The sequence below is a fragment of the Artemia sp. Qi Xiang Cuo genome, chromosome 3, assembly GCF_049724085.1.
Source record: "Artemia sp. Qi Xiang Cuo chromosome 3, ASM4972408v1, whole genome shotgun sequence".
Taxonomy (NCBI): Eukaryota; Metazoa; Arthropoda; class Branchiopoda; order Anostraca; family Artemiidae; genus Artemia; species Artemia sp. Qi Xiang Cuo.
The window spans coordinates 78,228,773-78,241,463 of NC_142796.1; the positions used below are offsets into that span (position 1 = coordinate 78,228,773).

Below are 12,691 nucleotides of genomic sequence, written 5' to 3' on the forward strand. Positions count from 1 at the left end.
TTGTAAGTTTTGCCCTGGGGGTATATAAGGTTTTTATAGAACGTGTTGTCGTAGAAACTTCAAAAAGGGCTCATTCGGTTGGAAATTGAAATGGCTAGTGCCCTTTTTAATAGTCGACATTGATTGGAAGGCAACTAATACCCTTTCCAAGCCCATAATGTTCCCAGACTCATCCAATCAAAATTTTGAAATAGCTTTTTTGTTCCGCGCAGTTCAAAGGTCAATAAATTATACCTTCGAGAAGGACACTCGCCCCACAGTCTTAAGGGCAACGGATATAAGTTATGCTCTGGGGGCATATAAATTGTAATTGAAATCTTTGACGTAGAGTCTTGAAAAAGGGCACATTCGATTGGAAATTAAAAGGTCTAGGCCCTTTTTAATAGTCGAAAGTGATTTGAGGGCAACTAATCCCCTTGTCACGTCCAAATTTTCCCCAAATACATCCAATCACAATTTTTAGATAGCAATGTTGTTCAGCGTAGTTGATTTCCAGATAGAAATTATGCTTTTGAGGAGGACACTCCCCCACAACCCTCAGGGCAAGGGTTGTAAGTTACGCACTGGGGGCATATAAGGTTTTTATAGAAAACGTTGTTGTAGAAACTTCAAAAAAGGCTTATTCGATTAGAAATTCAAAGGGCTAGTGCCCGTTTTAACGCCCACCATTTCCCAAATCACATCCAATCAAAATTTTGAGATAGCCATTTTGTTCAGCGTAGTTGATTTCCACATAGAAATTATGTTTTTGAGGAGGACACTCCCCCACAGCCTTCAGGGCAAGGGTTGTTAGTTATGCCCTGGGGGCAAATATGGCTTTATAGAAGGCGTTGTCGTAGAAACTTCAAAAAAGCTCATTTGATTGGAAATTAAAAGGGCTAGTGCCCTTTTTAATAGTCGGAAGTGATCCCTCCCACGGTCTTCATTACCTCAAACACATCCAGTCAAAATTTTTAGATAGTCATTTTGTTCAGCGTAGTTGATTTCCAAATAGAAAATATGTTTTTGAGGAGGACACTCCCCCACAACCCTCGGGGTAAGGGTTGTGGGGGTTTTGATTGGATGTGTTTGGGGAAAAGGTGGGCGTGAGAGGGTAGTTAATTGCCCTCAAATCACTTTCGAGACTATTAGAAAGGGCACTAGCGCTTTGAATTTCCAACCGAATGAGCCTTTTTTTAAGTTTCTACGACAACGCCTTCTATAAAAGCCTTATATGCCCCCAGGGCATAACTTACAACCATTGCCCTGAAGGCTGTGGGGGAGTGTCCTCCTCAAAAACATAATTTGTATCTGGAAATCAACTACGCTGAACATAATAGCTATCTCAAAATTTTGATTGGATGTGTTTCGGGAAATGGTGGGCGTGGAATTGGTGTTAGTTGCCGTACAATCACTTTCGACTATTAAAAAGGGCACAAGCCACTCAAATTTCCAACTGAATGAGCCCTTTTCGAAGTTTTTTACGAGAAATTTTTCGATACGAAGTTCACTGCTCTAAAGGAAAAAAAAATATAAATAGTACATTATGCCAAAATTGTTCTTATAGACCCTCAGGGTATAACTTAAAACCCTGGCCCCGAGGGTAGTTGGGGAGTATCCACCTCAAAAAGAATTCTACTATGGAGACATTAACTATATTGACTAAAAAGGCTATGTCAGAATTTTGCTAAGATGTGTTTGGGGCAATGATGAGTGTGGGGGGGGGATCACTTTCGACCATTAAAAAGGGTACTAGCCCTTTTTAATTTCCAATCAAATGAGCTTTTTTGAAGTTTCTACAAAACGCCTTCTATAAAGCCTTACATACCCAAAGGCATTACTAACAACCCTTGCCCTGGGGGCTCTGGAGGGTTTGACATCCTTAAATACATAATTTCCAGAACTTTCAACTACGTTGAACAAAATGGCTATCTAAACTTTGATTGAATGTGTTTGGGGAAATGGTGGGCGTGAGAGAGGGTTAATTATTCTCCACCCACTTTCGACTATTAAAAAGGGCAATTTAAACCTTATATTCCCTGGAAATTCAAAGGGCTATAGGGAAATTCAAATTCAAAAGGCCTTATATTCCCATTCGATTGGAAATTCAAAGGGCTAGTGCCCTTTTTAACAGTCTCGAAAGTGATTTGAGGGCAATTAACTACTCTCTCACGCCCACCTTTTCCCCAAACACATCCAAATTAAATTTTTAGATAGCCATTTGTATTCAACGCAGTTGAAAGTCTTAGAAATTAGGTCTTTAAGGATGACAACCCTTCCACCCCAACAGCCCTCAGGGCAATTGTCGTAAGTTATGCCCTGGGGTTACATATAAGGTTTTTATAGAAAGTGATATTATAGAAACTTCAAAAAGGGCTCATTCGTTTGGAAATTGAAAGAGCTAGTGCCCTTTTAATAGTCGAAAGTGATTGAAGGGCAACTAACCCCCCCCTCACGCCCACCATTTCCCCAAACACATTCAATCAAAATTTAGAGATATCAATTTTCTTCAACATAGTCGAAAGTTCTGGAAATTAGGTCTTTTTGGATGATAACCCCATCAGAGCCCTCAGTGCAAGGGTTGTAAATTATGCCCTGGGGGCATATGAGGTTTATATAGAATGTTGTTGAAGAAATTTCAAAAAGGGCTCATTTGATTGGAAATTGAAATTGCTCTTTTTAATAGTCGAAAGTGGGTGGAGAATAATTAGCCCCCCTCTCACGCCCACCATTTCCCCAAAAACATTCAATCAAAATATAGACATAACCATTTTGTTCAACGTAGTTGAAAGTTCTGGAAATTATGTATTTAAGGATGACAAACCCTCCAGAGCCCCCAGGGCAAAGGTTGTAAGTTATGCCCTGGGAGCATAAAAGGCTTTATAGAAGGCGTTGTCGTAGAAACTTCAAAAAAGCTCATTTGATTGGAAATTATAAGGGTTAGTGCCCTTTTTAATAGTCGGAAGTGATCCCTCCCACGCTCATCATTACCCCAAACACATCCAGTCAAAATTTTCAGATAGCCATTTTGTTCAGCGTAGTTGATTTCCAGATAGAAAATATGTTTTTGAGGAGGACACTCCCCCACAACCCTCGGGGCAAGGGTTTTAAGTTATGCCCTGAGGGCATATAAGAACAATGTTGGCACAATGTATTATATATATTTTTTTTCCTTTAGAGCAGTGAACTTCGTATCGAAAAAGTTCTCGTAGAAACTTCGAAAAGGGCTCATTCAATTGGAAATTTGAGTGGCTTGTGCCCTTTTTAATAGTCGAAAGTGATTGGAAGCCAACTAACACCCCTTCCACGCCCTCCATTTCCCGAAACACATCCAATCAAAATTTTGAGATAGCTATTTTGTTCAGTGGTTGATTTCCAGATGGAAATTGTGTTTTTGGGAAGGACAGTCCCCCACAGCCTTCAGGGCAAGGGTTGTAAGTTATGCCCTGGGGGCATATAAGGTTTTATAGAAGGCGTTGTCGTAGAAACTTTAAAAAAGGCTCATTCGACTGGAAATTCAAAGGGCTAGTGCCCCTTTTAATAGGCAAAAGTGATTGGAGGGCAACTAACCCCTCTTTCACGCCAACCTTTTCCCCAAACACATCCCATCAAAATTTTGAGATTGCCATTTTATTCAACGTAGTTTTAAGTTCTGTAAATTAGGTCTTTAAGGATGACAACTCCCTCACAGCCCTCAGGGCAAGGGTTGTAAGTTATGCCCTGGGGATATATAAAGTTTTTATAGAACGTGTTGTCGTAGAAACTTCAAAAAGGGCTCATTCAATTAGAAATTGAAATGACTCTTGCCCTTTTTAATAGTCGAAAGCGATTGGAAGGCAACTAACAACCCTTCTACGCCCACCATTTCCCCAAACACATCCAATCATAATTTTGAGACAGCCATTTCGTTCAGCGTAGTTGATCTCCAGATGTAAATTGTATTTTTGATGAGGACACCCCCCCCCCCACAGCCCCCGGGGCAAGTGTTGTAAGTTTACCCCCGGGGGGCATATAAGGTTTTATAGAAAGCGTTGTCGTAAAATCTTCAAAAAAGGCCCATTCGATTGGAAATTCAAAGGGCTAGTGCCCTTTTATAGTCGAAAGTGATTAGAGGGCAGATAACCCACCTCTCATGCCCACCTTTTCCCCCAACACATCCAATCAAAATTTTGAGATATCCATTTTGTTCAACGTAGTTGTAAGCTCTAAAAATTAGGTCTTTGAGCATGACAACCCCCCCCCCCCCCACAGCCCACATAGCAAGGATTGTAAGTTATGCTCTGGCGGGCATATAAGGTTTTTATAGAAAGCTTTGTTGTAGAAAATTCAAAAAGGGCTCATTCGATTGGAAATTGAAATGGCTAGTGCCTTTTTTAATAGTCAAAAGTGATTGGAAGGCAACTAACACCGCTTCCACGCCCACTATTTCCCCAAACTCATCCAATCAAAATTTTGAGATAGCCTTTTTGTTCTGCACAGTTTAAAGTTCAGGAAATCACACCTTTGAGCACTCCCCCCACAGTCTTCAGGGCAAGGGTTATAAGCTATGCCCCGGGGGCGTATAAATTTTTATTGAAATCTTTGTCGTAGAATCTTGCATTCGACTGGAAATTCAAAGGTCTAGTGCCCTTTTTAATAGTCGAAAGTGATTTGAGGGCAACTAATCCCCCTCTCACGCCCACCTTTTCCCCAAAAACATCCAATCAAAATTTTGAGATAGCCATTTTGTTCAGCGTAGTTGATTTCCAGATAGAAGTTATGTTTTTGAGGAGGACACTCCCCCACAGCACTCAGGGCATGGGATGTAAGTTATGCCCTGGGGGCATATAAGTTTTTTATATAAAGTGTTGTTGTAGAAACATCAAAAAAGGCTTATTCGATTGAAAATTCAAAGGACTAGTGCCCGTTTTAATAGTCGAAAGTGATTGGAGGCCAACTAACCCCCCTCTCGCGCCCACCTTTTCCCCAAACACATTCAATAAAATTTTAAGATAGCATTTTTGTTCAACGTAGTTGAAAGTTCGGAGTATTAGGTCTTTGAGGATGACAACCCCCCACAGCCTTCAGGGAAAGGGTTGTAAGTTGTGCCCTTTGGGGCATATAAGGTTTTTATAGAACACATTGTCGTAAAAACTTCAAAAATGGCTCATTCGATTGGAAATTGAAATCGCTAGTGCCCTTTTTAAGAGTCGAAAGTGATTGGATGGCAACTAACACCCCTTCCACGTCCACCATTTCCCTAAAAACATCCAATCAAAATTTTGAGATTGCCCTTTTGTTCGAAAGCAGTTTAAAGTTCAACCAATTATACCTTTGATTAGAACACTCCCCCCCCCACAGTCTTCAGGGCAAGGGTTATAAGTTATTCCCTGGAGGCATATAAGTTTTTATTAAAATCTTTGTCGTAGAAACTTGAAAAAGGGCTCATTCGATTGGAAATTCAAAGGGCTAGTGGCCTTGTTAATAGTCTCAAAAGCGATTTGAGGGCAATTAACTACCCTCTTACGCCCACCTTTTCCCCAAACACATCCAATCAAAATTTTTAGATAGCCATTTTATTCATCGCAGTTGAAAGTCTTAGAAATTAGGTCTTTAAGGATGACAACCCCTCCACCCCAACAGCCCTCAGGGCAATTGTCGTAAGTTATGCCCTGGGGTTACATATAAGGTTTTTATAGAAAGTGATATTATAGAAATTTCAAAAAGGGCTCATTCGTTTGGAAATTGAAAGCGCTAGTGCCCTATTTAATAGTCGAAAGTGATTGAAGGGCAGCCTACCCCCCTCTCACGCCCACCATTTCCCCAAACACATCCAATCAAAATTTTGAGATATCAATTTCCTTCAACAGAGATAGCCATTTTGTTCAACGTAGTTAAAAGTTCTGGAAATTATGTATTTAAGGATGACAAACCTCCCAGAGCCCCCAGGGGAAAGGTTGTAAGAGTTAAGCCCGGGGGGCATATAAGGTTTTTATAGATAGATTTAACGTAAAAACTTCAAAAGGGGTTCATTCAATTGGAAATTGAGAGGGCTAGTGCCCTTTTTAATAGTTGAAAGGGATTGGAGGGTAGCTAACCCCCCTCTCACGCCCACCGTTCCCCCAAACACATTCAATCAGAATTTTCAGATAGCCATTTTGTTCAACGTTGCAGAAAGTTCTGGAAATCAGGTCTTTGAGGATGACAACCCCCTCCCCCAGACCTCAGGGCAAGGGTTGTAAGTTATACCCTGGGGGCATATAAGGTTTTTATTGAAAGCGTTGTCGTAGAAACTTCAAAGGGCTCATTTGATTGGAAATGGAAAGGGCTAGCGCCTTTTCTAATAGTTAAAAATGATTGGAGAGCGACTAACGCCCCTCTCAGGCCCCCATTTTTCCAGTCACATCCAATCAAATTATGCGATAGCCATTTTGACTAACGCAGTTGGAAGTTCTGGAAATTATGTCTAAAATGATAATAATCACCCTCACAGCTATTAGGGTAAGGGTTTTAATTTATGCCCTGGGGGTATATAAGTTGTTTATAGAAAGCGTTGTCGTAGAATCTCAAAAAGGGCTCATTCGATTGGAAATCGAAAGGCCTAGATCCATTTTTAATAGTCGAAATTGATTGGAATTCTTGACATTTCTATAGTAAAGATCGATGTGGGTATAATGTATTATTTTTTTTTTGTTGTTGTTGTTTAGTCCAGGGCACTTTGTATTAAAGGAGTTGTCGTAGGAACTTTGAAAAGGGCTCATTCGATTGAAAATAGAAAGGGCTGATGCCCTTTTTAATAGTCGAAAGTGATTGGAGGGAAACTAATCCCCTCCCACGCCCGCCTTCCCATTTGCCTTTATGTTTAAAAACTAAATGTTGCCATAAGATTAAATCAAATGCACTGTGTTTAATGTTAATTCCCAATAAGGCATCTCAGCAGTATCCCAAGAACGACTGAAGGTATTATGTTCAAATTTTGAGGCTACTTCTGCTCTTAAAATTTTACCAAATCAAAATAACTTAAGTGTATCCAAGCTATCAAAGAAAGTAAACATATTTTTTTGCGAATGGTATCAAGTTTTCCATTTCAGGTCAACTAGAGGAGGTATGAAACTAATTAAACAGTGCTATTTGTGTCCAGATCTTTAAAAGGGTGTATGTTGTTAAAAATTGCTGAAAATTTTTCTCCAGCATACAAAGAGCAGTCCAAACTATAAATTCTTAAAAAAACGAAAAGATTTAAAGTATTATTTTCTTGTTCCCTGAAAACACTGTCAATATAAAACGAACAGTAATTAATTAAAAAAAACTTTTTCCACAAAATAAGTTTTTCAAAGGAAAGTAAAGAACTCCATTAAACAAAAAATGAGCAAAAATAAAATCGAATAATTTACCAAGCATGAAACTACCACAAATAAGTATTGATAAATAAGTAAAACACGAAACAAAGAGAAATTAAAATAAATTACTGAGTCAAACTGAAAACGAGAAGAAATTAACAGGAGTTGGGCTCAAAACCCATATGCCTTTCCAAGGCCAGAATATAATTTGCACTTTACTGGAAAAAATACAAATGAATGTGCATTGTCAGTTTAACATACATATACTGATATTTAGTAATCAAAATGTTAATGTTATTTGATTTATTAAAGTTATAAAAGTAAAAACATATATATTTTTTTTCTTGTGAAAAAATCAAACCTCACCTTCTGTGAGGTTTGAGAAGGCCGGGGGTTACGTGTCAAAAACAAACAACAACAAAAAAACCTGGAACACATCTGAAGATAAATTATGAAACTTCGAAAAAATCTAGTACACTGATTCTTCAATATGTATTTTCATTCATTCCTAAAAGTTATAGAGAAATATACGTTTGGCTTTTACCCTCTTCAAAAAAAAAAAAAAAATATGGGGCATCTCCACCCTGGAAGTTTCAGCAATTTGGGTTTTTTGGTGTTACAATCATAAAAGGGAAAATATGTAAAATATATTTTGTTTTCAGTAAAGCAGTATTGACGCACTGGCCTTTAGAAGGTTTAAGAGGTGGTAGTCCAGCTCCTGTTTGTGGTATGAGTTATGGTTTGTTTGTGGTTAGAGTTATGTTTAACTTGATTATTCATTGTAATTTCTGTTTCTTTCAGGATTCATTTATTTATCTATAGCAGTATCCCTATCTGTTCACTGACCTAATTTCCAGAAGTTTCAACTACGTTGAACAAAATGGCTATCTTAAAATTTTGATTGGATGTGTTTGGGGAAAAGGTAAGCGTGAGAGGTGTGTTAGTTGCCCTCCAATCGTTTTCGACTATTAAAAAGGGCACTAGAAACTCCAATTTCCAATTGAATGAGCCTGTTTTGAAGTTTCTACCACGACGCTTTCTATAAAAACCTTATATGCCCCCGGGGCATAACTTACAACCCTTGCCCTGAGGGCTGTGGGGGAGTGTCCTCCTCAAAAACATAATTTCTAACTGGAAATCAACTATACTGAATAAAATTGCTATCTAAAAAATTTTGATTGGATGTGTCTGGGGAAAAGGTGGGCGTGAGAGGAGGGTTAGTTGCCCTCAAATCACTTTCGACTATTAAAAAGGGCACTACACCTTTGAATTTCCAATCGAATGAGCCGTTTTTCAAGTTTCGATGACAAAGATTTCAATAAAAACTTATATGCCCCCAGGGCATAACTTATAACCGTTGCCCTGAAGACTTTGGGGGAGTGGCCTGCTCAAAGGTATAATTTCCTGAACTTTAAACTGTGTGTAACAAAAAGGCTGTCTCAAAATTTTGATTGGATGAGTTTCTAGAAATGGTGGGCGTGGAAGGGGTATTAGTGGCCTTCGAATCCCTTTCGACTATTAAAAAGGGCACTAGTCATTTCAGTTTCCAATCAAATGAGTTCTTTATGAAGTTTCTACGACAACGCGTTCTATAAAACATTATATGCCCCCCAGGGTATAACTACAACCCTTGCCCTGAGGGCTGTGGAGGGGGGGGGTTATCATCCTCAAAGACCTAATTTTCAGAACTGTCAACTACACTGAGCAAATTGGCTATCTTAAAATTTTGATTGGATGTGTTTGGGGAAAAGGTGGGCGTGAGAGGGGGGTTGGTTGCCCTCCAATCACTGTCGACTATTAAAAACGGCACTAGCCCTTTGAATTTCCAATCGAATGAGCCTCTTTAAGTTTCTACGACAACGCTTTCTATAAAAACCTTAAGTGCTCCCAGGGCAAAACTTACAGCCCTTGCCCTGAAGGCTGTGGGGAAGTGTCCTCCTCAAAAACATAATTTATATCTGGAAATCAACTACGCTGAACAAAATGGCTGTCTCAAAATTTTGATTGGATGTGTTTCGGGAAATGATGGGCGTGGAAGGGGAGACAGCTGCCTTCTATTCACTTTCGACTATTAAAAAGGGCACAAGCCACTCCGATTTCCAACTGAATGAGCCCTTTTCGAAGTTTCTACGAGAACTTCTTCGATACGAAGTGCCCTGGTCTAAAGGAAAAAAAAAATAATACATTGTGCCAACTTCGTTCTTATATACCCCCAGGGCATAACTTAAAACCATTGCCCTGAGGGTTGTGGGGGAGTGACTTCCTCAAAAACATATTTTCTATCTGGAAATCAACTACGCTGAACAAAATGGCTATCTCAAAATTTTGATAGGATGTGTTTCGGGAAATGGTGGGCGTGGAAGGGGTGTTAGTTGCCTTCCAATCACTTTCGAGTATTATAAAAGGCACAAGCCACTCCAATTTTCAATCGAATGAGCCCTTTTAGAAGTTTCTACGACAACTTCTTTAGTGCGAAGTGACCTGGTCTAAAGGAAAAAAATAATAAATAATACATTGTGCCGACATCGTTCTTATATGCCCCCAGGGCATATCCTCAAAATATATTTTCTATCTGGAAATCAACTACGCTGAACAAAATGGCTATCTCAAGATTTTGATTGGATTTGTTTGGGGGAATGATGGGCGTGGGGGGGGGGGGGGGGGCTAGCTGCCCTCAAATCACTTTAAACTATTAAAAAGGGCACTAGCCACTCCAATTTCCAATTGAATGAGCCATTTTCGAAGTTTCTACTCCCAGAAGTTGTCCCGGAGTTGTCCCGAAGGAGACAACTCCTTCGACACGAAGTGCCCTGGTCTAAGACCAAGGAAAAAAATAAACAATACATTGTGCCACCATCGTTCTTTACTTAGGCAGCGCTATTGCGCTGCCTATGGTACATATGGGAAGCTCTGGTAATCTTGACCTCGCAAACGATCCACGAGGGTTCACTCAAAATACAATTAACTAGGAATAAATTATTTTCTGGCCAGTTTTGACACCTCCCCCCGTCCCCCGCAAAAATGTACAATATTCCTTGCCCAAAGACTGATTTCCAAAAGTTCAAAACTTATGTGTAAACAACGTGTACCTTGCATAATTTACGATTCTTACCGGGAGTTGATGGGGATCATGTCCTACATAGAGACATATTTACTTTTTCTCTCTACTATTTTAACAAAATGCACATCTCAAAATTCGGATGTCTTTGAGGCTTTAAGGCCAAGCAGGATAAAACGTACAGAAGGGGGACTGGTTGCCTATGTCGCATTTTCAAGACCCATTTATGATTTGGGGTGCTGTAGATATCTCCATATAGTGTCCTTTATATACACACTAAAGGTTCAATATAACACCCTTACCCTTTCCAAAGATACTGCAGATACGCCCTTTTGACAAACTCGCTGCACATGGTGTTTTTGATTCAGTTCAACATACCCCTCAGCATTCCCAGAAAGTTTGACTTAATTACCTTTAGCCGTTTGTGTAACATTGCAGATACACCCTTTTGATAACCTTGATGCGCATAGTTTTTTTTTTTTTTTAATTTGATTCAAAATGTCCCTCAATATTCTCCGAGATTTTCAAATTAGTACCCATAGCCGTTCTTGGGATATTGCAACCTTTTGATAACCTGAATGGACATAGTTCCTTTTTGATTCAGTTCATAGTTCGCTAAAACTTTTGACTTGAGAGCCTTATCCATTTCCTGAGATATTGAAGACACGCCTTCTTGGCAGCTTGGATGCATATCGCGTGTTCTGATGTACCTGAACGTCCCCATCAACATGTGTTGAAAGTTTCAACTTAATGCCCTTAACCGTTTCTGAGATATGGCAGATATAGTATATCCTTTTGACACATGGATGCATGTAGTTTTTTTTAATTTATTCAACATTCCCCTCAATATGCCCTGAAATTTTCACCTTAATGCCCTCAGCCTTTTCGGATACTCAGGATCAAATATGCTAGACAATGGGCAACTGGTATAATTTTCTGCTCTCCCCCTTGGGGCGGGGTTAGTTTTATTCCTGGAGGCATATTTATCTATTAGCTATTTCGAACAAAATGACTACCTATAAATTTTAACCAGATAGGTTTTACATAATGAACCCCATACAAGCTTGAACTTAATTATAAAAATAAAAATGAAATAAACAGTCATAAAAGTCAATGAGCTTGTGCCAGATTAACGATGCAAAATATGCAACCGTTTCTCTAAACGCAGTAGTTTCTTAACATGTATTTGATGTTAATTCAAGAGGATTCAACACCTTAAACATCATTTTGTGAGCCTCAACGTCGGTTGACTGTCTCAAAGGCAAAGCATCCATTAGTGGATTCTTCCAGGGGATTACTTATCATTGGAACCGATTTAGAATTTGTGATTTGATTATGAAATTTGATTGAAAAGACTATGGAGCTGAGCTGGCGAAGCTATCAATCAAAGCGAGTTTTACCACAGAAAATTCGAAGAGCTGTCAAATTGATCAAATAACATTTCTTTTAGGTTATTTTTGGCATTTTCCTAGCAGGTATACTAAAACGTTTTTAGGGACAACCTTTCCTGAATTTAAAAAAGAAAATTCAGCTCCGTTTGATCGAAAAAACTAAATGTACACTTCCTAATGATATAAGTTTCTCTAAAACTAAATATGTCTGTCTACGACGCAAAGCAAGAGAAGTTACAAGGTTTTTCTAAGATTTCAGGGAAAGTAGACGTCGGCTTTTAGTTTTCTGCCGTTTATTCGAATCGCTTGTCCAAGCTCTGCAAGTTATGGCAAGACTACCCAACCAATTCTAAATAGTTTGGTAACACAAACTAAAAAAGTTTATAATATAAAAAGTTTTTTTTTATAATATAATAGTTTTTTTATAATATAATATAAAAAGTTTTATATTTATAATATAAAAAGTTTATAATGGACGAGATAGGCTGATTATTTATAGTATCGAATCCCCTTCGCCATTCGTAAGGTTTTTAGATAAATAGTATACAGCAGACATAAAACACTGTGCCTTGTTGTTTTGTTTTGTCGAAATTCTATACTGTTTTTTACGTCAGTTTCCTTTCGTTTATCGTTTTGTTTTTTACATAGTATTTATGTGTTTTTACATACGCTTTGTTCAAGCTAGTTGTTTTCCACTTATAAAGACTTTCTAAATGTGAATATGAAATATTCGGACTCTTCCCATCATTTTGAATATATAAGTTTTTGTTTTGTTTTCACTGTTTTATCAAAAAAATTATACGTTTGTTTTATGTATTTTCTTTTCATTTTTGGAGACTGGCTAAAAAGAGAGTCGAGAGAGAGAGCAGGTTACCCTCCAAACATTTTTGGCATTTAAGATTGACACCAACAATATTTCCACAGCAATATTTCTAGACAGAAAT

The 12,691-nt window shown here is 38.5% G+C and overlaps 1 protein-coding gene across 1 annotated transcript in view; it reads right to left on the reverse strand.

The window, feature by feature from the left end:
• The window catches only part of LOC148954568 (uncharacterized), an 87,539-nt gene that overhangs the window by 36,847 nt on the left and 38,001 nt on the right, over positions 1–12,691 (reverse strand). The window lies entirely within an intron of this gene.